We start from the raw sequence: 25,657 nt of genomic DNA, 5'->3' as shown, positions 1-25,657 counted from the left end.
TTATGAATCTTAAATGAATTAACATGTGCAAAGAAGTTAGAACAGCATAGCATTATGAGTGACCATGGTGTTATATCTCATTTTCACTTGGAGACCTGAAGGAAGACTGTCCTTTTGAGCTTTGATGACCACTGTCTGTTTCAGCCCCAGCCTGGAGATGAGCTAAGATCCTGAGTAAGTGCTTCTTCATCAAGGGAACTCACTGATGACATGCGAGCAGCCCTGGGAAATCAGTACAGTATGTTTCTATAGCTTCTCTAGAACAATGTTGTTCCCTCCCCCACTACAGCTCTAGGCTCCTGCCAAAGCCCCTGTACCTATTTGCACCCTCTCCCTACTGGAGAACTCCTCCTGTTTCCATTTTTGCCTCCATTTCTTCAGGGCAGAATTTCTGCTCCCCCAGGAGGGTAAGCAAACATCCATAGCTGAGGTGCTCTGCATGTTGCGAAACCTGACGGTGAACTCTGGGCAATGGGACAGAAAGTGGGCCATGGATACATGGGGCCCAGTCCTCCCTCTGAGACCTACTTGCCTGGCACATTGCCTGGCACATTGCCAAGAATTCCACATAATAGATGCTTCTTTAAATTTTTTTTTATTTATTTATGATAGTCACACAGAGAGAGAGAGAGAGAGGCAGAGACACAGGCAGAGGGAGAAGCAGGCTCCATGCACCGGGAGCCCGACGTGGGATTTGATCCCGGGTCTCCAGGATCGCGCCCTGGGCCAAAGGCAGGCGCCAAACTGCTGCGCCACCCAGGGATCCCCAACATGATGTTTCTCTCAGAAATGCTCAGTATGTATCGTTTGGAAATTATAAAGCAACAACGTCCCCTGCTAACATTTACATTTCACTACCCTTTGAAATAACATTTTAGTAAATACCCTTGTTGATAATTATCTTGTGCATGCCCTTAATTGTTTCTTAGAACAAATTTTTAGTAGTAGAATTATTGAGTTAGTTTAAGAATTTTGACGCAATGGGATGCTTGGGTGGCTCAGTGGTTAAGCACCTGCCTTTGGCCCAGGGTGTGATCCTGGAGTCCGGGGATTGAGTCCCACATCGGGCTCCCTGCATGGAGCCTGCTTCTCTCTCTGCCTGTTTCTCTGCCTCTCTCTGTGTGTCTCTCATGAATAAATAAAATCTTTTAAAAAATCCTTTGGGAAAAAAAAAAAAAGAATTTTGACATAAATAGCCAAATAAGACTTCCCAACAAGGGAGCATCCAGGTGACTCAGTTGGTTAAGCATCTGACTCTTCATCTAAGCTCAGGTCTTGATCTCAGGGTCGTGAGTTCAAGCCCCATGCCCAGCATGGAGTCCATTGAGAAGAAACAAACAAAAAAAAAGGCTTCCAAACAGGTTGCTACCCATATACACTCTTACTAGCAGTAAACTAACATTCCTGTTTCCCGAACCTTTGCCAAATGCATATTTCATGGTCTCTCTATCTGTATATACCACTGCCAGTTTCCTAGATGAAAAATTGTATGTCTTTGTGAATTATAAAAGTTCCCATGAAAGCATATCAGTTAGCTATTGCTAGAATCACGCTCTGTAACAGCCAGCCACAAAGTCTCTCTGGCATATAAGAGTTTGTTTCATATTCATGCACCTGTGGGGTGGTTGGGCCTCAGCCAACAGGCTTGGCTTAGTCTGGCCTCAGGTCTGCTCTCTGGGTCTTTAATTCTCCTGGGAGCAACAGAGAACCTGGGCATATTCTTTTGCTCAAAATGGCAGAAACAGAGAAGAAAAAGCATCTGCTCACATCACAGCCACAAGAGTTTCATTGGCCAAAGCAAGCCACCTGCCAAGCTTAAGGTCCAGGCCCAGTAATTCAATCACCACTGTTAAGCTGAAAACCATTTCACATGCTTATTAGTGATATTTCTTTCTTTGGAATATTACCCGTTTGGGAGTGCCTTAGACCAGTGGGCAGGTTTAGATATGATGGCTGGGGAAGGTAAATGTCCTAGAGGCAACAATGAGCTTGTTACATTAGGAGACTGCATAGGGGTGAGTGTGAGCCGAGCAAAGAAGCAGGGGAGGCAGCAGGGAGCCAGCTGCCCAAGTCACAGTGATGTGCTCTCATTTAAAATGTAGGGAGAGTTGATTAGATTCCAGAGAAACAACAGAGGGATCCCTTCTTAGGGTCTTGCAATAGTTTAGAGCAGGAGCTGTGGAGAGCAATGGGATTTAGACAGGACCAGACAGGATATGAGTGAGAAAACAGGGCAAGCCCTGGGCCTCCAGGTAAAGCTGGCTCCTTTCCTGGAAATGGGGAATGCTGAAGGACAATCATCAATTTTATTTTGAACATGCTCAATTTTAGATAGTTATTAGACACCCACGTGTAGATGTACATAAGGTAGTTGGCTATTTGGGCCTTGTGTCCAGAAAAACGGACTGGAGACAGTGGTTTGGAGAGTTCAGCCCACAAGACTTAAACCTACAGCTTCAGTAACATCCCTTAGTGGGATGAGGAAAGGTCGGAGGGCTAATCCTGTGGTACTGCCTCCATCCAGGGTGGAGAAGGTGAGGTGCAGGGGGCCCACTGAGAAAAGACCGAGGCAGGCCACCTCAAGCAAAGTGGGAAGAGAACTTCAAGGAAGTGGGAAGGTGAGGTAAAGCTAAAAGCTTGGAGGTGTGGCCGGGGGATGAGAAATGGGTATTACCAGTGGAGTGTCAGATAGGTCAACCTCTCAGCCACTGTAGGCACGACTCCAAGCCCTCCCCGCCCCAAGGGGATTTTCCTTGCTGGTGGCCACTGAGGGTGCCACAGCTCCAAACGGCATTTACGGAGACCACACGGCCAGACCACACACACCCAGTCCCAGGTCTCTGGATCCACGGGTCAGAATCGGGTCAGGCTGTCCCTCCAATCCAATGTCTGACGACGGCAAAGACCCTCAAGGGGAGACTTGGCTCTGCACACTTCGCTCAAGACGCCCGAAGAATGTCATTACTTTGACGAAGAAGAAAGGGATGGCTGTTGAGGAAGAAACAACTTTGGTGTCGGAGAGGAGGAGTCAAGGACCTGAGAGGCCAGGATACACGTAGAAGGAATCTGGTGACACAGGTGAGAGACGGGAGGAGGGGCCCAAATCTTCAGAAACCAACACGGAGGGCTGGGCAGGGAGCTCCGAAAGACTTGGTTTCGCACGGTCGCAGCCCCTCAAGCACTCACCTGCTCCTTGGGTACCTGTGCGCGTCTCCCGAGGTGAGGCCGCTTCCTCTAGGGAAAGTCCTCCTCTCTCCGCCCGGCCCCGGCTGTTTGCAGTCCCCATGGCAACACCGCGCCGAGCGCCCGCCTGCGGGAAGCCCCCCAGCGGCGCCTCTGTGACGCGCGGGGAGCGGAGCCCAGGATTGGTCGGCAGCGCGGCGAGGGGCGGGGCCAAGAGGCCGACCGGTAGCGCCGGGTGCTCGGGGGCTGCGTGAGCCTGTCCGACGCTCGGGCGAGGCCTCGTCGCTGGGGCCTGGCAAAAATAGGGAGAGGCAGGGCCAGCTGGCTGGCTCGGTTAGCATAGGATGGGACTCTTGATCTTGCAGGTGTGAGTTCGAGCCCCCACATTGGGTGTAGAGATTACTTTAAAATAAAATAAAATTAAGGGCAGCCCCGGTGGCGCAGCAGTCTAGCGCCGCCTTCAGCCCAGAGTGTGGTCCTGGGGTCCCGGGATCGAGTCCCGCGTCGAGCTCCCTGCATGGAGCCTGCTTCTCCCTCTGCCTGGGTCTCTACCTCTGTGTGTGTGTGTCTCATAAATAAAATCTTTTAAAAAAATTAAAAAGTGGGGGGCGAACATCCCTTACCGCTTAGGGGTAAAGAGGCCAGAAGAGTAGGGACAGAGACTTCCAAAAGTGTTCCCAGGCAATGCCACTAATGCCCAGGTTGCATAAAAAATAGCCTCCCCCTGGCCACTCTTGAGCCCCCATACTCCCCAAAGAAACTTCCTGTACAGGGGCGCCTGGGTGACTCAGTTAAGCGTCTGCTTTCCACTCAGGTCATGATCCTGGAGTCCCGGGATGGAGCCCCCCATGGAGCTCCCTGCTCAGCAGAGAGCCTGCTTCTCCCTCTAGCCCTCACCCTGCTCGTGCTCATTCTATTAAAAAAAAAAAAAAAATTAAAGAAACATCCTCTGTAAAGCCCAAGAAACAGATCCAAAAAGACAACCTAGGATGACAGACAACAATGAATTGAAGACCATGGCCCCACAGTGGAACTGGAGACTGTGATGCACCTCAGGATGCTTGGAATGAAGCCCAAAGGGACTCAGACAGGATGGCAAGGCTGCCCATAAGGTGTCCTCAGGAGCTCAGAGCTGAGCTGTCCCCTGCCTGAACGCCTGAAACCTGGGTCTGGTTATCAAGAGGAATTTTGAGCACATAGTTTGGGGAGCCATTTTCTTCTGGAGAGTTCTTTCCATTGGGGGACTGGTTTGGGACAGGCAGCAAAGAACTTTCATTTGGCCATCAGGACAGTGCTGTGGGGTAGACAGGGCTTACTAAAGCATGAGAAATTATTTTATTTCAGCATTTCGACAGCTAGTAGATTTAATGACAGGCCACACTTAACTGAGCCCTCACTGACTGTTCTGAGCTCTCTACATAGGGTAACTCATTGCATTCTCAGCCTGGTGAGGTAGGTTCTGTGGTTATCTCATTAGCTGGGAAGCACAGAGAAGTTAAAGGAACTTCCACATCCCACAGCCAGTGCATAGCAAAGTATGGAGTTAGATGCAGTCTTCAGGGCTTAAATCTTTCTGCATGTTGACTGCCATTCTGAGCATTCCTGTGAGCTCCAAGACTCTAGATCTTTATACTCACCTAGTTTTCAGCCTGGTTCACAAATTTATTCTTGTCCCATGGCCTCTCTCTGGGAGATGAAGGACAAAGGCTGAGAACCAAGGGAAAGAAAATAAATTGTACTGCCATAGCAAGGAATAATTCAGATTCTAAGTTTTTTCTTTGATGTCAGGGGTCCTGTAGGCCAAAGCTGTGGGTGACCCCCAGCCTCAGGTGCTCCTGGGAGATAGGACTATGCCAGGTGTCAACATGTACAGTTATCCTTGACTAAACAGGCAAATGCACAGATAGGAACTAGAAATTTATTCACAGACTGAGTCAGTTGGCACAAAATGTGGTGCCCTTTGTTATTTACAATAATTTCCCTAAACCTTCACTAGAGGACAAGGTATGGTCGCCGTGGGCAGGTACCACCCAGGCTCCTTTGGCAGGCCACAAACTTTCAATATCAATTAATGAAATCAAGGTTTTTTTTTAAGATTTTATTTATTTATTCATGATAGACAGAGGGAGAGAGAGAAAGGCAGAGACACAGGCAGAGGGAGAAGCAGGCTCCATGCAGGGAGGCTGACATGGGACTTGATCCCGGGACTCCAGGATCAGGCCCTGGGCTGAAGGCGGTGCTAAACTGCTGAGCCACCTGGGCTGCCCTGAAATCAGGATTATTTGAAGACCTTGCAAGTTACGATAATTTATGTTTCTCTGTTCATCCATGGTATTGGAACCAAAGTCCACTCTTCCACAGCAGCCCCAGATAACTGAGCAAGGCAGGAGGCTCACTTGACCATCTCCACTCAGTGCTGCACTATTCAAAAGGCAGTCCTTGCTCTGAGCCCCTATGAGGTTGACCAAGCCTTTCTCAGGCCTGCATCATGGAATGAGTCTCCATCTGCCCAGGACTGTGTCATCCTGCTTTATTTTCATAGGCATTGCTCCTCAACAAGGCTCTTGCACTCTCACTTTGACCCATGCATCTGAATTGGGATCCCCAAATGCAATGGGGATGATTGGATCATGAGGTGGCAGAGGCCAAATGATGGCCCTCAATCACCAACAGGCAAGGTGGTTATGGACAACACCATCAGTGCAGTAATCAGAATAGTCTGACTCACAAAGACTTATGATGTTAGCTAATTGACCATGGTGTCCCTAGAAGAGAAATAAATGAGCAGTCTACTAAACTCTTATTTAATATATACTAGTAGAATTCTAGGTCAGGTGAACAGAAGTCTCATTTGAATCATAAAAATAGAGAGTCATAGGCTTCATTCAATTTCCAGGCTTAAGGGGATCCCTGGGCGGCTCAGCGGTTTAGCGCCTGCCTTTGGCCCAGGGCATGATCCTGGAGTCCTGGGATCAAGTCCCACATCGGGCTTCCTGCATGGAAACTGCTTCTCCCTCTGCCTGTGTCTCTGCCTCTCTCTTCTTCTCTCTCTCTCTTCTCCCTCTCTTCTCTCTCTCTCTCTCTCTGAATAAACAAAAACTTTATAAAAAATCCAGGCTTAAACCATTTTACAGACTCAGAACTTCTTAAATAAAGGGGAGGTCAGGTCCCCTTGAGGAAGGACCCCACTAAACTAACAAAAATTTATACGTTAATCATTCTCTTAGCCTTCCCCAAAGGAACCAACGGCTGTTTGCCAGGGTCACTGCTGTGCATTAGAGAAAGAGAAGTAATTATACCTTTCAGAGATTATTGGACAGTAACTCTGAACTAACTCCTGGAAACCCACATTCAGAGCTTAGGGAGGACAGGTGATCCATGGAGTTTTAGCTCAGGTTCATCTCACAATGGGCACAGTGGATCCCTAATGCCACCCCGCGGTTGGTTACTTGTCCAGTTCCAGAATTGGAATAGACATACTCAACAACTGGCAGAATTCTCACATTGATTCCCTGATCTAGGGAGTGAGGGCTGTTATGGCAGGAAAGGCCAAGTAGGAGCCACTAGAACTGCCTCTGCCTAGAAAAACAGTAAACCAAAAGCAATTACTGGAAGGTCTGCAGAGATTAGTGCCACCATCAAGGACTTGAAGGATGCAGGGTTGGTGACTTCTACCACATCCCCACTCAACTGGCCTGTGCAGAAAACAGACTGATCTTGGAGAATAACAATAAACCTGGTTATTTTTCCTGGAAGGAGAGATGGCCAGAGGCATGAGTCTGTCGATTCATGGGTTGCAGCCAGTGTTGGGTTAGACAATCAGGGAATTTGGAAGGAACACAACTGGAAAATTAGTGATGGTGAAGTTTGGGGAAAAGGTGTTTGGATAGACCTCTCTGGACTAAGAAACATGATTTGTGTCCTGTGTGAATGCTCACCAAAGGGTGACCACAGCAGAGGAGGATTTTAATAATCAAGTAGATAGGATGACCCATTCCATGGTTACTACTCAGCCCCTTTTCCCAGCCACCCTCCTCATCACCTGATGGGCTTAGTAGCAGTGGCCCTAATAGCAGGGATGGAGGTTATGCCTGGGATCAGCAACAGGGATCATTCACCAAGACCAGCCTGGCTATAGCCACTGGCATACTTGCCAGCAGCAGAGACTAAGTCCCCAGTATGGCGCCATTCCCAAGTTGATTATGTTGGACACCTTCCATCATGAAGGGACAGCAAGAACTTTGGTCGTATGGAAATAAAAGCTTACTCTGGATATAGACTCCCCTTTCCTGCCTACAATGCTTCTGCCCAAACTGCCATCTGTGGACTTACAGAATGCCCTATGTCCTACACAGCATCACTTCTGGTGAAAGAACTCAAATCACAGCAAATGGAGTGAAGAAATGGAGATGGAAATGAAGAAATGCTCATGGAATCCACTGATCTTACCATGTTTCCCATCATCCTAAAGCAGTTGGCTTGATATAATGGTGGAAGAGCCTTTCAAAGACTTCATTTTGGTGCCAGGTAGGGAGAAATACCTTGAGGGACTGTCACAATGCCTTGCAGGATGCAGAAATCAGCATTCAATATATGATGCTATTTTTCCCATAGCCAGGATTCATGGCTTCAGGAATTAAGAAGTGGAAATGGAAGTGGCTCTATTCACCATTATCCCTCAAGATCCACTAGCAAAAATTTTGCTTCTTACCCTCACTGCATTATGCTCCACTAACCTAGAAGCCCTAGTTTCAAAGGGAGGAATACTGACCCCTGAAGACACAATGATTCCATTGAACTAGAAGTTGAGACCGCCACCTGACTGCTTTGGGCTTTGAACCAACAAGCAAATAAGGAAGTCATTGTGTTATATAGGGTGATTGATCCTGATTACCAAGGGCAAATTGGGCTGCTACTACACAATGGGGGTAAGGAAATGTGTCTGGAATACAGAAGATCCCTTAGGGAGTCTCTTATACTACGATGCTCTGTGATTAAAATCAGTGGAAAACTGTATCAGGGGCACCTAGGTATCTCAGTAGTTGAGCATCTGCCTTTGGCTCAGGTAGTGACCCTAGGATCCTGGGATCAAGTCCCGCATCGAGCTCCCCACAGGAAGCCTGCTTCTCCCTCTGCCTATGTCTTTGCCTCTCTCTCTGTGTCTCTTATGAATATATAAATAAAATCTTTTTTAAAAAAAGTAAAGAAAAGAAAATTGCAACAGCCAAGTCAGATACAACTGCTAATGGCCCAGGCCATTCAGGAATGAAGATTTGGGTCACCCTACCAGGTAGAGAATCATACCAGCTGAGGTGCTTGCTAAAGGTAAAGAGAATACAGAATGGGTGGTGAAGAAGGTCATTATAAATAAGGCTGTGATGACATGAACGCTGACTGATACAGATATGCTAGTTCTTAAAATAATGAACAGGGCAGCCCGGATGGCTCAGCAGTTTAGCACCGCCTTCGGCCCGGGGCATGATCCTGGAGACCCATGATCCAGTCCCATGTCAGGCTCCCTGCATGGAGCCTGCTCCTCCCTCTGCCTGTGTCTCTGCCTCTCTCTCTCTCTCTCTCTCTCTCTGTCTCCCTCCCTCTCCCTGTCTCTCATGAATAAATAAATTAAATATTTTTAAAAATTAATTAATTAAACAAAATAATGAACATAAATAGTACCCTACTGTATTTAAGGATTACTGCTTAATGAGGCCCCTTTGTATGACACCATAAATAATCCCTGTGGCTGGGCACAGATTGAGTTTAGGAAGGTGGATGGCCAATGTTCAGAAGAGTAGCAGTTCCTACCCCAGGACATGTTGGCTTCCACGAAATCTCTCAGCCACAATAAAGGTGATATGTGTGGGATGCTGGATAGTTCTGGACAGGCTGGAAATCATCAACTCTTATTTTATAGAGGAAAATAGACTGGAGGAGCACAGAGACTTGCTCTGTTGGACCATGGAGTAGCCTCAGCTGGACACTAAGGCTCTTGACCCTGAAGGAAGCCCCACCCTGACAGAACCTTCACCTGCCCTATAACTTCTTTTTTTGTTAAGATTTTATTTATTATTTATTTATTTATTCATGAGACACACAGAGAGAGGCAGAAACTCAAGCAGAGGGAGCAGCAGGCTCCATGGGAATCTGATGTGGGACTCATCCCAGGACCCCGGGATCAAGACCTGAGCCAAAGGTAGACACTCAGCCACTGAGCCACCCAGGCATCCCCCCTTTTTTTTTTTAATTTAATTTGTTTATTTGAGAGACAGGGAGCACAATCAGGGGAGCAGGAGAAGGAGAAGAAGACTCCTCACTAAGCCCAACACAGGGCTCTATCCCAGGACCCTAGGATCATGACCTGAGCTAAAAGCAGATGCTTAACCAGCTAAGCCAACCAAGGACCCAGTGCTGTAACTTCTGCCTGGTGGTGTCCTCCTTCCCTCCGAACTCACCAGTCCTTGGCTGGGTCTCAGAGGGGGATCTGGGCTGTTCCATTGTGGCAGATGAAGAATAGCCATGAATTCTTTGGAATTTCTCCCATAGAAAAGTGGGGTCTTTGTTCTCTGCCCTTAAATTTGGGGAGGACTTTTAACTGCTTTGACTAATAGAATACAGAGGAAATAGTACTGACCCAGCTTCGGACTCAGGATTTTATATTTCTTAGAACACTCAGCTTTGGGATTCTCAGCTGCCATGTAAGAATTCCCACTATCCTTCCGAAGAGATGGTGTTGAAAGATCCTGAAACTGCATAAAGAACCTGCTGAGGGCAGCCCCGGTGGCGCAGCGGTTTAGCGCCGCCTGCAGCCCAGGGCGAGATCCTGGAGACCCTGGATCGAGTCCCACATCAGGCTCTCTGCATGGAGCCTGCTTCTCCCTCTGCCTGTGTCTCTGTCCCTCTCTCTCTCTCTCTCTCTCTGCATTTCTATGAATAAATAAAGTCTTAAAAAAAAAAAAAACAGAACCTGCTGAGCCGCCTTCTGCCCATTTCCACCATAGTACCAGGCATGTGAATGAAGCCATTGTGGGACCTCCAGACCAGTCACTCCAGCTACCAGGGACCACCAGCAAGCAGCCCCAGTGCACACTCAGTGAGCAGGAGTAGCTGCCTGAGACCTGCCTGCCCTTCTTACTCATGAGATCATGGCTGCCATTTTAAGCCAATGAGCATCAGGATAGCTGGTCATGCCACCATGGTAACAACAACAACAACAAAAAACATTCTGTATTCACTACTAGCAGCAAAGTTGGAGCTGAGGCACCATGTTCCCTGGTGCTCTGGTAGGAGCCCAGACACTGGTCCCAGGTTCTCCCTCCTCAGGGACACCTGAGAACTCCACTCATGGGCAGACAGCCCATCACTGGGATGAAGCAAAGGGCCAAGAGAGAGATAGCATAGGAACAGGGTGTGTTCCTTTGTCCCCATTTGTGGCCAGAGAAGATTCATCACCTCAGAGATTGAAAAAAAGGTTCAAAAAAAGTTAAATAAATAAAAATAAAAAGAAGGTCCATGGGTGGCTCAGCAGTTTAGCACCTGCCTTCGGCCCAGGGCATGATCCTGGAGTTCCAGGATCGAGTCCCACGTTGGGCTCCCTGCATGGTGCCTGCTTCTCCCTCTGCCTATGTCTCTGCCTCTCTCTCTCTCTCTCTCTCTCTCTCTCTGTGTGTGTCTCATGAATAAATAAATAAAATCTTAAAAAAAAAAAAAGAAGGTCCATCCCATCAAAGAGCTCACATGAAAATAGCTAATGCTGATTACTACTAATGGTCCACCCTAAGCTCTTTAAACCTTCCTTCAAGGCAGCCCCAGTGGTGCAGCGGTTTAGCGCAGCCTGCAGCCTAGGGCTTGATCCTGGAAACCCGGGATTGAGTCCCACGTCAGGCTCTCTGCATGGTGCCTGCTTCTCCCTCTGCCTGTGTCTCTGCCTCTCTCTCTCTGTGTCTCAATAAATAAATAATATTTTTTAAAAAAATAAATAAACCTTCCTTCAAACCCTGAAAACCCTATGATAGGAGCAGTATTGTGAGCATATGGGGAAAATTAGGCCCCAAAATGTTAATTACCCAAAGACTCAGATACTGGTTGAGCAGAATTCAAAACCACAAGGTAGTCTTTCTCCAGAGTGGTCTGTCTCACCCTTTTGCTTTCTTCCCTAGGAAGGGGAGGGCCTGGATAGGATAAGAAGGACTCTTGGGTAGGTTGATATAAAATACAAAGAGAGGAGTGTCTAGGGGGTTCAGTCAGTTAAGCATCTGCCTTCAGCTCATGTCATAATCCCAGGGTCCTGAGATCAAGCCCCACATCAGGCTCCCTGCTCTGCCAGGAGCCTGCTTCTCCCCCTCACCTCTGCCTGCTGTTGCCTCTGCTTGTGCTCTCTCTCTCTCTCAAATAAATAAATAAAATCTTATAAATAAAATAAAATACAAAGAGAAGGGATGCTTATAGATGGATGGAAAAATAGGCTGGACGAGATGGAAGAAGCTGGCAAGGAAAGGGGTGGCCTAGAATAGGAGAAGGAGAAAGAGCAACAAATTTGAGGATATCAGACTGGATAGGGTGTGGAGGCCTAGAAGGAAGAAAGGGCTAAATGGTTAGCAGAGAGATGGAAAAAGAGAAAAAAAAGTCCCTGGTTCAGGTGCATCAGGATAGGAGTTAGTGTCCTCTGGACTCATGTTGGCTCCATCCCCTCTGGGGACTCAGCCTCCTTGGATGGTGTCTCCTCTGCTTACTAGCTGGCCTCTTGGCACAAAAAATCCAAAGTTAGTGGGGGACAGTCATGGCTTCACATTTGCTGATAAAGCCATGTCCCTCTGGAGCCAAGACCTCTAGGCTTATAGGGCTTAGAGCTGTAGACACAGAAAATCAAAATTCTCTAAGTGGATTGCTGAGAATGAGGGCCACTCCTCCCTCCACCCCCTGGTACTCTACCTGTTGGGAAGTGGCACAGCCTTTTATAATGGAAATACCTAAGGAGGATGGCACTCCATCCTTACAGGATTAGTTTCTTAGCTGGTACCTCAGCTGCCCCATCAAAAGGCCATTCCAGGGGTTCCTGGGTGGCTCAGTCAGTTAAGCATCTGCCTTTGGCTTAGGTCATGATCCCAGGATCCTGGGATGGGGTCTTGCATCAGGCTTCCTGGTCAGCAGGGAGTCTGCTTCTCCCTCTCCCTCTACCCAGCCCTCCTGCTCATGCTTTCTCTCTCAAATAAATAGAATCTTAAATTTAAAAAAATTTTTTTTCAAAAAGGCCATTCTAGCCCTCTGTCAGGGTAGCAGCTCCAGAGGGGAGGAGGAGGATATCACATGCTAGAACCAGTACAGCCCATAGTCACATGCCTACTTGGCTGCAAAGGAGCTTCCTTGGTCCAATGCAATGTTATCCAGAATCCCACACTGATGGATTAAACACTCTGTATGCCCTCAGATAGTGAAGCAAGGCAAACCCACACTCAGAATATGTGTCAGCTCCACTCAAAATGATCACTGGGTAGTAGACAATCCAGAGTAGAAGGACTCAGGATAATCAACTTGTCAGCAAGTAGCTGGTTTGTCTCCTAGGAGAATAATGCAACATTGCAAGTTTAGTGTTGGTCCCTATTGCTGACAGGTTGGACAGTGAGCCAGTATGGTATTCAGACCAGCCTTGGTAAGTGGGAGCCTGTGCTGTTGGATCCATGCACACCTCACCCCTGCCACCATGGCTGCCTTGTTCATGTCCTCAGTGTGCCAGTGCTGGTCCATACCAGTGGGCAAGCCCTGCTGTATACCTGCATACATGGTTATCTTCCTCCATAGGAAGATATGATACATAGACCTTTGCATACTTGGTCCCATGGATCCTTAGTTTTGTAGGCCTACCATAACAAACGACTTAGTAACTTAAGACAACAGAAATTGATTTTCTCAAAATTCTGGAGGCCAGAAGATGGAAATCTATGTATGGGCAGGGTTGCACTCCCTCCAGAGGCTCTAGGAGGAACTGGTTCCTTGCCTTTCCCAGTTTATGGTGAGCTAGTGTCCTTGGCTTGGGGCTACATCACTCCAATCTCTGCTTCCATGATCACATGGCCTTCTCTTCTGTGTGTGTCTACTCTCCCTTTGTTTCTGTATTATAAAGACAAATGTGATGGCATTTAGGGCCCACTCAGATAATCCAGATGCTCCTATCTCAAAATACTTAAATTAATTATATATGCAAAGACCCCTTGTCCAAAGGTTCTAGGATTAGAATATGGACATATCTTTGGAGGATGGGGATGTAATTTTCAATCAACCATATCCTCCAATATTTCTCCTTCTAGATTCCTGCTTAGCCAGCCAAGCCATGAGTCACAACCCTGAGCTCATATATATTCCAATCACCAGTCCACCTCTTTACACACAAAGTGAATGACACTGAATTTCTGCCCATCGAGAGATTTCCCCTCAGCACTGTTTTTCAGGGCCACCTCGTAGGAGGCTGTCATATAGCAGCATTTTTGGCTTATCTCAACCTACCTGTTCATGGCTCAAGCTTTATCATGTCCCCCCTCCTCTGTAAGCTGTATATAAGGGACCCTTCTTATAAGCTGAGAGGCCCTGATGCAACATTAGTGGGTGACACAGGGTTTTGGCCACCTGCTTGTACAAGTTATTTGTGCCACCTGACCCTGTAAGCCACATGTCCAATATGGGATGAGCTGCTACCATCTTACTGTAGCACCAGTACTGTAAACTACTGGTGGGCCCACTGACCTGATGACTTGGTGGGTCTGGTAGACCCCAGCTCAAGATGGGCAGTTCTGGCTGTAGAATCACTTGAACCGTCTTGGTGGGTTCCATCAGAAGGACCATCAGGGAGATGGAAATAGCACACTAGGAGCTGGTAGGTTGGAACGGGTTGGGTTTTTTGGATGGTATACATATAACCCTCAATTATAGATGACATGGCCTTGATCCAGAACCCTAAGGGTCAACATTGTGATTCTCCCATAGGGGCTTGCCATAAACTCCAGATAGCATCTTTTCCTAACACAGATAATACAAATACAATAAGATCTGCTAGACTGTATGGTGCAAGTGACAGGGCTGCCAGCAGCACAGCCTGACTTAATACAGAGCCCTATCCTGCTCAGGGCCCCAATCAATACCAAAAGCCTCCCGTATAATTCAGTAAATGGGCCAGAGCAACATTCCCACCCAGGGAATATACCAACCTCAGACCCAAAGAAGCTTACTAAACATTGTGCTTTCTTCTTATTGGTGGGAGGTAATAATTTGCCTTTTACTTTGGAGGAAATGTTTAACTATGCCACAAACCACTAGACCCCTAAAAATCTTCACTGATCAGTTTAACAGGTTGGAAGATACAATAGCAATACACATAAATCAATTGTATATACAAAAATTAACTCAAAATAAATCATAAACCTAAATGTACAATCTAAAACTGTAATGTTTATATAGCATGGGTTAACTTCAGCTGATCTGGGTTAACTACACATTTATCTCAAGGTACTGACCCTTGGCCAACACTTAGACTATATTAACTAAAGATAAATGATGTCCTAACCCATAGGTAGTGAGTTGTTTCAGAGCAGGACCACCAGCCTGTCAACACTGTTCAGTAATCACTGAATTGGTTATGTGTACCCAGTCTTAATGAGGCCTGGGGGATGTTAAAAGTTAGGCTGGTCACATAGCTGTAATGTGCCTTTGTGACCAGCTCAATATAAATATAAGACCCATCATGAGTAGACTTAGGCTTCCAGTACTGAGGGGCTTTGCATACACAGTACACAAGTAGTTTGAGACCTGAAATCAAAGTGCATCCTGGGTAACTGAGTGGTAGATGTTCAAAGAAGCTTCCACCTGAGATCTTCAGACCCCTCCCGTGCATTTCCTTCTTCTGCTGGAGCTGCAACGCCTGTAATAAAACATGAGTATAAACTGTATGAGTCCTATAGGTCATTTCAGCAATCAAACACTGAAGATAATTATGTGTAATTAGCACAAACTTCTGGAAGAAAACAAAAGAGAAAATTTTAGTGACCTTTAGTTTGGCAAAGACTGCTTAAATAAAGCACACAAACAGCATCATCCGTAACAAAACAAAAACTAGTAGAGTTCATCAAAATTAAAATTTTGTTCTTCAAAAGACACAAGATGCTGCTATGAAAATGGAAAGAAAAGCTAGAAACTTGGAGAAAATATTTGAAAAATACACAGCTGATAAAGGACTTGAATCTGGAATATAAAGAACTCTTTTACCCCAATGAGAAGACAACCCAATTTTTTAAAAATCTCCTCAGTGAGTGAGCAAAAGACATGAATATACATCTCACCAAAGAACATATACATGGGCAAATAAGCACATCAAAAGATGTTAAACATCATTAGCCATTAGGGAAATGCGAATTAAAACCACAATCAGGTATCACTACATGCCTATCAGAATGACAAAAATAAAAAATAGTGGTGGCACCAAATGCTGGCGACAATACAAAGAAGCTAGATCATGCATACGTTGCTGGTGGGAATGTAAAATGGTACAACCATTCTGGGAAATAATCTGGTAGTTTCATATAAAACTAAATATACACTCACCGTACAACCCAGCAATCACATTCTTAGACATCTGCCACAGAGAAATGAAAACTTATGTTCACTCCAAAATCTGATCACAAATGTTCATAGCAGCATTATTCTCAATTGCTAAAAACTGGGGGTAGGGGGGGTAGGGGGAAATGTCCTTCAGTGGGTGAGTGGTTAAACAAACTGTGGTACATCCATACCAAGAATTAGCAATAAAATGGAACAGTGTACTGATACGTTTAACAGCTTGGATGCATTTCAAGTGAATTGTGTTGAGTGAGAAAAGCAACACTGATTCAACCTCAAAAGGCAACACACTGTATGATCCCATTTATGTAACATTTTTTAAATGACAAAATGATAGAGATGGAAATCAGATTACTGGTCACTGGTGGTTAAGAGAAGAGGAGAGGGAGAGAGAGGGATGGAGGGAGTCTTGGGGTTACAGCTGTTCTGTGCCTTAAGTGTAGTGCTAGTTACATGAATCTATACTTGTGATAAAATTGCACAGAACTATTCACATTCACACACACACAAGTGCAGGTGAAACTGAAATCTGAATAAGCACTGCCAATTTCCTGGTTTTATATCATACTGTATATAGGGAAGATGTTACCTTTGGGGACAAATGGGTGAAGGGTGACACTTCCTTGTACATATTTCTGCAAAACTTTTCATGGATCTATAATTATTGCAAAATAAAAATGTTTTAATATATATATTTTTTAAATGCTTCCCCACTCTGTCCCTCTCCATCACTGTACTTTTGTTGCTAAGACCAAGACCAAGAGTAAAACTGCAACTGCTCAATGTTTATGTAACACTCAAATAAAACCACTCCCCACCCCTGGCCCCATCATCTCAGTGTAGCCACACAGCCAAACGTAACACTGACCCAGTTCCAAAAGCTTTGAGCAAGCAGACACAAAGAGCCTAGGTTTTTCTGGGACAGACTGTGAAGGGAGGATCCTCACAGCAGATCCCCTAGCTCTGCCCTCCTCTCTCCCTAGCTCCTAGCCTTCTTCTCCTTCAACAGGATTCTTTGATTCCTTCCCTCCCTGCTCCCATCCTCCCAGGTCTGTTCTAAATAGATCATTCTAGACCCATGCCCCTTTTTCCCATCTCTGCCCCTTTAGAAGCAGCAAAAACACCAACACCTCATCAGAAGACAGAGGAAGGAGAAGGTTGTGAGCACTTACTTGCACAAGATTTTGTTCCTATTTTTTTTTAAAATGGGTTAAAAACTATGAATAATCACTTCAGCAAAGAAGATAAACTCATGGCAAATAAGTGCAGGAAAAGATGCCTGACATCATTAGTCATGAAGGAAGTGTAAATTAAAACCACAGAGAGATACCACTACATAGCCACTAGGATGGCTACAGTCAAAAAGACCAGTGTCAGCAAGGATGTGGAGAGCCTAGAACTTTCTACACTGGTGGAACGTAAATAGTGCAACCACTATGGAAAAAGGTTTAGCAGGTTTTTATTTTTTATTATTATTTATTTATTCATGAGAAACGCAGGAGAGAGAGAAGCAGAGACACAGGCAGGAGAAGCAGGCTCCACGCAGGAAGCCCAGTGTGGGACTCAATCCGGGGTCTCTAGGATCAGGACCTAGGCTGAAGGTGGCACTAAACCGCTGAGCCATCCGGGCTGTCCTTTAGCAGGTTTTTATAAATTTCAACACACAAATTTCATTCAACTCTGTCATTCCACTCCTGGCTATTTACCCAAGTTTAATGAAAATTTATGGGGGCACCTGGGTGGCTCAGTCTTTAAGTGTCTCCCTTCCACTCAGTTCATGATCTCAGAGTCCTGGGATGGAGCCTGAGCCCAGTGTAGGGCTCCCTGCTCAGTGAGGAGTCTGCTTATTTATCTGCCCCTCCCCCATCCATGCTCTTTCTTTCTCAAATAAATAAAGCCTTAAAAAAAAGAAAAGAAAGAAAATATATGCCCAAATAAAGATTTATGCACTAACATTCTTAGGAGCTTTATTTGCAATAGCCAAACAAGAGAAACGACCTAAAATGTCCATCAGCTTGAGAATGGATAAACAAATTATGGCACATCCATAAAATGAAACACTACTCAGCAATAAAAAGAGTGAACACAGTAAGACGGATGAATCTCAAAGCAATTATGCTGATGGGAAGAAGCCAGACAAATGAGTATATACTGTATGAATTTATCTATATAAAATTCCAGAAAATGCAAACTAATCTATAGTGGCAGAAAGCAGACCAGTATTTGCCTGCAGAGAGAGCAGGGGGATGGGCTTCAAGAAGAGATGCTGCTCCTTGGGGCCAAGGGCTCTCTGGCAGAGGTGTGGCTGCCAGCAGGCTGAGCTCAGCAGTGGTTCTCCCCAGTTCCTCCTCAGCACCACTCAGCCTTGCATGGAGTAGCAGGCAGGCTCACCATCCACAGCCTGATGTGGCTACATTTCTAACCTTCCACATAGACACATGCACCTCTGAAACAGAAGAAGGCGGAGCAGGGGCTGGTTAGAGCAAGGACAACCTCCAGCAGCAATGCTGGGAGGGCGAGGCCAGGGTGGTACCCTCTCCCTTCACGCTCCCCTGCCCGCAGACATCCCATCACTAGCAGTGCTCTGGAGAAATAAGAGCTGCTGTACCAGCCTGGACCAGATAGATGATTATTTATCTGTCCCCCATTAACCTTCTTCTCAGTTCTGCCAGTCTACCTTAGCTTGAATTTTTTTTAAGATTTTATTTATTCGAGAGAGCACAAGTGCGGGGAAGCAGGGGAGGGACAGAGAGAGAGGCAGAGTAAGAAGCAGGCACCCCACTGAGCAGGGAGCCCCATTCAGGGCTTGATCCTGGGGCCCTGAGATCATGACCCTAGCTGAAGGCAGACACTTAACCCACTGAGCCATCCAGTGCCCCTGAATTATGTTTTTATATTGAACAGCCTGGGTGTGGACTGGGGAGTGGAGGGGGCCGTCCAGGTCTCAGGATTGGTGCTTCTCTCATTGCTCCAGGTACAGTGAGCAGCCCCTGAAGTCCTGGCCTGGATGCAGGGGGCCTAGAGTCAAGTGTCTGCCTCCTTCTGGATACCAGACCTTTGGCCTCATCTTGTGATACCGCACCATAAACCACAAGAAAGAAGACCCTGCTGTGCCCCGAAAGGTTCCCAGGCTTCTATTTGCTCACTGCACACTGTCTCAGCTATTCATTTTTTCGAGCACAATTTTTTTCCCCAAATACACAGAAAACAATGTGGCAACCCCAGATTTCCGTAGATGTTCCCAGGTCTCTAGAGCAGGACATCTCAGTGGGTGCCCACTGACACCAATTGATTCCATCAACTGTTCTGGCAGCAAACAGCAGGTGGTTCATTGGTGCTTCCCTGCCCCTGCAGCCCTAAATAGAAGCCTGGGGCAGCAGGAGCCTCCCAGCCTCAGGGTGTGGCTCACTGCCAGTCGAATCTGCCCATCAAACCCTGGACAGAGCATCAGGTCAGGAGCAGACAGAGCATCAGGTCAGGAGCAGAAAATCAGCCTCTGAAACTTTATTCCTGGCCAAACTTCTCTCTGTGACAGGCTTACAAACCCTGTGTCCCAGATGGGCGTGGCCTTGGTGCAGTGCTTACTGCCACTTCTCTCCAGGGAGCCTTCCCCCAGCTTGCTGATGGAGAAGTCTACCCCCAGGGCCCACTGTACACAGGCGCCTTGTCTTCGCTGCCTTAGTGAGCAGGCACTGAGCAGACATTTGTGAACATGGGCTGCTGGGCCCCCAGCTCCGGGACTGCTGTGGCACAGGGAAGGCAAGGCACTTCCCCCCAGGGACAGGTTTAGATGAGGTACACAGAAGAAGCCAACCAGCTGCAGCAGAAGGTGGAGGGCAAAGTTTGGAGAAGGGCATGACAAAGGTCTGGGGGAGCAGGTGGACATAAGCCAGATAAAGCTATAGAAGTCGGAAGGCTTTCCCAGGATGGGGAAATTGAAAAAGAAATAGAATTTCTGGAAAGGGGGAGGGGGAGGAATGAGCACAGCCAAAATCTTTCCTCATGGTCCCAGTGCCCCCCCCCCTGCAGCAGGACGGCAAGGCAAGCCTGGCTCTGAAGTCATACTCAGCCACTTGCCTCTCCTTGGTGCCTGGGCTGCTCAGAGCTTCAGAGGTTCACTCTTTATTGGCCAATTTAAAACATAAGAGCAGGAATTGGGGTGGGTTATCTAGATCCCCCAGGGATTTGTAAGAGGGGAACTTCATGGATGGTGCAGCCCTGGCACCTTATCTAGTCGTACAGCTAGTAGCTGTGCCATGTAGGTGGCAGTCTGTTGATCGAGATGAATGCCTTTGAAGCGAGTGCCTGGGCTCTCAAAAGCTTACCGTCAAGCACTTGCCAATGACAGCCACACAGAGCACAAAGCTTCCTTCAGCTGCTGGCCCCACTCCCCTGCCATGAGGCCAGTCAAGTGTCAGGCTACCTGGGGCTTATCTCTGTAGACCTCCATCTGTAGGGGCTGCCCTTAGGCTCCAAGGTGATTTGTGGCCTGGGAACCCGCCCCCCCATCCTGCCACCTCCCCAGGAAGGAAGAAATCTTCCCAAAGAAAAGAACAAGGCAGTGAAAAGTGAGAAGTACAAGTAAGCTTTGGAAGGTGGGTTGTTAGTGGACTACATGGGGAATCCTTGGAGCAACAGTGATCCATGTATAAGACATACTGGCCGGCCAAGCTGCTGCCACCTCCCTGCTTGAAGGACTTTTGGTAAAAACTGTGGAACAAAATGAGGACACACATCCATACAAGCTAAATAAAGACATGTAATATATGAAAACAACTCCTCCGTACCACGGTGGGAGAATGGGAGGCAGTGGCTGAGGGCAGAACCAAATTGGAGGGCCTTTCTCTGAGGGTCTCTGCAAAGACCACAGCACTTGTTAAGAAATCCCGTTCATAGAATTCCACTTCCAGGATGGCTGCATGAGGAGCCCAATCCCTACTGAAACAAGCAAAGCTGGTAAAAATTACTTTTTTACTACCACACCATTTAAAGTCTCTGGCAATTGTCCAAAGGGTATTCAATAAGTGAAGAAACATTTATTCAAGAAAATCTACTAAAACTCAGTAAGAAGAATGAGAGTCTGGATTTGAACCGCATCCTGCTCTGTCCTTCCTCTCCTTTCCTCGGCTTAGTTTGACAAAAGCTCTACTCAGGGCAGATGTAGCCAAAAAGACAAGTCTCCCTCTTCCCTCAGGCCCCAACAAGGGTGTAAAATAATTAACAACATGCATACTGATCTTTGTCCCCAGTTCCTGGCTGGTCCTAAAACCCTTATAATTTCCTAAGTGATAAGAGCAGTAAGAGCATCTTTTTTCTAATATTTGGTCTTTGACCCCAGTTCCTGACACAGAGTTCCTAAATCCCTTAGTGTTTCCTGGGTGATAGTGTCTTTAATTCTAATGAGGCAACTCTTGGTGGGTTCCTGGATAGCTTCTGGATGGGAGCTGGTCACCAGAAAGACCAAGCCATGATTAGAAATTTGAGGTTTTCAACCTCATCCCCCATCCTCTGGGGCTGAGGACCAAGTTAATGATAGATCATGCCTCCATGTATATACTGAAGCCTTCATAAAATTCTGAAAATATGGGATTTGGAGAGTTTCTGGGTTGGTGAACACACTTCTATACCAGGAGAGTGACACACCCCAACTCCATAAGGACAGAAGCTCCTGCTCTTGAGACTTTTCTAGACCTCATTTTAGGTATACCTTCATCTGATTATTCATTATATCCTTAATTATACCCTTAATAATACTAAATATAAGTAAGTATTCCCTTGAGTTCTGTGAGCCACTCTAGCAAATTGTAAGCCCCTAGGAGGGTGTCATAGGAACCCCAATTTATAGCCAGTTAGTCATAAGTACAGATGGCAATATGGAACTTGCAATTGGCATCTGAAGTGTTGTAGTCTTGAGGGGGTGAACCCTTAGACTATGGGATCTGACACTAACTCCAGGTAGTGAGAAGTGCTGGTGTCCTGCTTCTCCTGGTGAAATACAGTAACCCTTTGCATAAGAAAAACATTCCTGATTCATTTGTTAGAGCATGTGACTCTTGATTTTGGAGTTGTGAGTTCCAGCCCCATGCTGGGTGAGATTACTTAAAAATAAAATATTATTTAAAAAATGAAAAACACCCTCGTATTTCTCTTTATTCTCATACTACTTTAACTCATAACACTCCTGACACCAGATATGTGTGTTTTCTACCCATGATACAATTCTGCAACACCAGCTGGCTGTCCTACAATTCATTTCTGACACTACCTGGGAAAGTAAACTGAGAAGACCAGAGGCTACCACACCCACTCGGCTCCGTAAATAGATCACAGATATTGCCTGGGGGAGAGAGGCAGCCATTTAGAAAAGAGCTTGGAAGCTCTCCACAAAGAAATTGACTTTGTTTGAAATGGAGTGTAGAGAAGTTCAAGTTTAAGGACACTTTTTTTTTTAATTTTTATTTATTTATGATAGTCACACAGAGAGAGAGAGAGAGAGAGAGAGAGGGGCAGAGACACAGGCAGAGGGAGAAGCAGGCTCCATGCACCGGGAGCCCGACGTGGGACTCGATCCCGGGGCTCCAGGATCGCGCCCTGGGCAGCCAAAGGCAGGCGCCAAACGGCTGCACCACCCAGGGATTTCTAAGGACACTCTTAAAAACAATAGTTCCTCTTGATTAAGAGCAACAAACTAAAGCATAGGCCAGCTAATTCACTAGAGACAACCAGGAAAAAAAGACAGCTAATAGCCCACCTACTCCAAATCCAGCCTCTGGGGCAGCCGGGGTGGCTCAGCGGTTTAGCGCTGCCTTTGGCCCAGGGCGTCATCCTGAAGACCAGGGATCAAGTCCCACATCCGGCTCCCTGCATGGAGCCTATTTCTCCCTCTTCCTTGTGTCTCTGCCTCTCTCTTTCTCTCTCTGTGTGTGTCTCTCATGAATAAATAAATAAAATCTTTAAAAAAAAAAAAAAAAAGGCAGCCTCTGAAACTTCCCTTGCCTGAATTTAATTGGATCAGACCAATGAGCAATTTATGCCCAGGGCACTGGAACCTAACATTGTTGTAATACCAAATGAGGCAGACAGCTAAACAGAGAGATCAAGGAAAGAGTCAAAAAGAACCCTGCTAAAAATATGATCACCTCAGGGTGCACTTGCCTAAGACTACACTCTTTGAGGAGTGTCATCAGAGGCTCAGTTGTAGGGAAAATAGACTCCACTAAAACAGACAAGTGAAGTCGCAAATCAATAAGCAAGCAAACAACAACAGAAGCAAGCCAGAACAGGTGGTGGAGAATCAGGATTCTGATTGCTTTTCTCCTAAGATCAGGAATAAGACAAGGGATGTCTGTTCTTGCCACTCCTATTCAAAATTGTACTGGAGATGATAGCCAGGGCAATTAAGCAAGAAAAACAATTAAAAGGTATCTGGATTTTAAAGGAAGAAGTAAAAACCATCTCTACTCACAGATGACATGATCTTGTTTATAGGAAATCCTAAAGAATCCACTAAAAAAAAAAAAACTATTTTAAGAACTAAAAAATGAGTTCAGCAAGGTTACAGGATAAAATAAGAATATACAAAAGTCTACTGTATTTCTACACACTTGCAGTGAACAATCCAAAAATTTACTTCAAAAAATGCTCACAATAGCATCAAAAAGAATAAAATAATAAAAGGACAAATAACCCTGTTTATAAGTGAGCAAAGAATCAGAATAGAAATTTTTCCAAGGAAGATATACAAAATGGCCAATAAGCACATGAAAAGAAGCTTGATACAGTCATCAGAGAAATACAAATCAATACCACAATACCACTTCACACCCACTAGGATGTCTAGTATCAAAAAAGCCAGCTAACAATAAATGTTGATGAAGATGTGAAGAAATTATAACACTATACTCGATGAGAATGTAAAATGGTGCAGACACTTCGTAAAACAGTCTGTGAATTTCTCAAGCAATTAAAGAGAGCTACCATATGACCCAGACATTATACCCACAGATATATGCTCAAAAGAAACGAAAACCAATTTCTACACTAAAACTTGTACACAAATGTTTATAGCACCATTATTCCCAACTGCCAAAAGGTGGAAACAACCTAAATGTCCATCAATGGACAAATGGAAAACAAAATATGATATACCCACACAATGGAATATTATTTGAGCATAAAGAGGAATGAGGTATTGATTTATGCTACAACACAAATATATCTTGGAAAAATGGGCAGCCGGAGTGGCTCAGCAGTTTGGCACTGCCTTCAGCCTAGGGCGTGATCCTGGAGACCCAGGATTGAGTCCGCATCGGGCTCCCTGCATGGAGCCTGCTTCTCCCTCTGCCTATGTCTCTGCCTCTCTCTCTCTCTCTCTCTCTCTCTCTCTGTGTGTGTGACTATCATAAATAAATAAAAATTTAAAAAATAAATAAATAAAGATGTTGTTCTTTAAAAAAATAAATAAAAAATAAAAAGGTACAAATCAGGCACCTGGGTGGCTCAGTGGTTAAGCGTCTGCCTTTGGCTCAGGTCACGATCCCAGGGTCCTGGGATTGAGTCCTACATCGGGCTCCCCGCAGGGAGCCTACTTCTCCCTCTGCCTATGTCTCTGCCCCTCTCACTGTGTCTCAAATAAATAAACACATACATACATACATACAAATCCAGGGGCACCTGGGTGGCTCAGTTGGTGAAGTGTCTGCCTTCAGTTCAGGTCATGATCTCAGGGTCCTGGGATCAAGCCCCACATCATCCGGCTCCCTGCTCAGGAGGGAGTCTGCTTCTCCCTCTGCCACTCCCCCTGCTTGTGCTCTTTCTCTCTTCCAAATAAATAAATGAAAAAAAACTTTATTTTTTTTTAATTTTTATTTATTTATGATAGACACACAGTGAGAGAGAGAGAGAGAGGCAGAGACACAGGCAGAGGGAGAAGCAGGCTCCACGCACCGGGAGCCCGACGTGGGATTCGATCCCGGGTCTCCAGGATCGCGCCCTGGGCCAAAGGCAGGCGCTAAACCGCTGCACCACCCAGGGATCCCAGAAAAAAAAACTTTAATAAATAAATATTTAGGGCAGCCTGGGTGGCTCAGCGGTTTAGGGCCTCCTTCAGCCCAAGGCGTGATCCTGGAGACTCGGGATCGAGTCCCACGTCGGGCTCCCTGTGTGGAGCCTGCTTCTCCCTCTGCCTGTATCTCTGCCTCTCTCTTTCTCTCTGTGTCTGTCATGAATAAATAAAAATCTTTAATAAATAAATAAATATTTAAATAAATAAGTAAAAATATAAAGGTACTAATCCCAATCATGGGGGCCCTACCCTCAATGACCTAGTCTACCTCCAGAAGGCTCCACTTCCTAATACAATCACATTGGGAATTAGATTTCGGCAGTTGAATTTGGAGGGGGCAGAAACATCTATCTATTAAACCCTGGGTGTCGAATAATGCCGAATCCTAACTCATAGGCCCCTTTTGCTTGTGAGAAAACCAAAGCCCACCATTCCTTCCCCCAGGCTGATTCTCTGAATCCCCAGGTGATTCTCTGACCACAAACTCTGGATCCAAACACCTACCAGGTCCTCCCAGAAAATGGTTGCTCAGAATGATGGAAAACAGCAGTCTGCTTAAAAAGGTCCTCATGAAGAGCACTGGCAAGGTGCGCACATGTCAGTGATATAAAGCATGTAGTACATAAGACATTCTGTAAAACTGAGGCAGAGGGGCAGCCCGGGTGGCTCAGCGGTTTAGTGCTGCCTTCAGCCCAGCGTGTGATCCTGGAGACCTGGGATCAAGTCCCACGTTGGGCTCCCTGCATGGGGCCTGCTTGTGTCTCTGCCTCTCTGTGTCTCTCATGAATGAATAAATAAAATCTTTAAAAA

The 25,657-nt window shown here is 46.1% G+C and overlaps 1 protein-coding gene across 7 annotated transcripts in view; it reads right to left on the bottom strand.

Moving 5' to 3' along the window:
• RASGEF1A (RasGEF domain family member 1A) overlaps nt 1–25,657 on the bottom strand; it is a 216,782-nt gene that overhangs the window by 140,496 nt on the left and 50,629 nt on the right. For 4 of the 7 annotated variants that reach the window (XM_049103346.1, XM_049103349.1, XM_049103351.1 and 1 more), the window contains exons 4-6: nt 14,977–15,088; nt 4,821–4,890; nt 3,187–3,475 (exon numbers count right to left, since the gene is read on the bottom strand). The gene's annotated coding sequence lies outside the window, so the exon portion shown is untranslated. Of the gene's footprint in view, nt 1–2,824; nt 2,989–3,186; nt 3,476–4,820; nt 4,891–6,482; nt 8,723–14,976; nt 15,089–15,768; nt 15,800–25,657 lie in introns of those variants that run through there. The other 3 variants (XM_049103348.1, XM_049103350.1, XM_049103347.1) reach the window with 3 other exon arrangements.

Source organism: Canis lupus, chromosome 28 (assembly GCF_003254725.2).
Source record: "Canis lupus dingo isolate Sandy chromosome 28, ASM325472v2, whole genome shotgun sequence".
Taxonomy (NCBI): Eukaryota; Metazoa; Chordata; class Mammalia; order Carnivora; family Canidae; genus Canis; species Canis lupus.
This window is presented reverse-complemented; position numbering and strand designations above follow the sequence as displayed.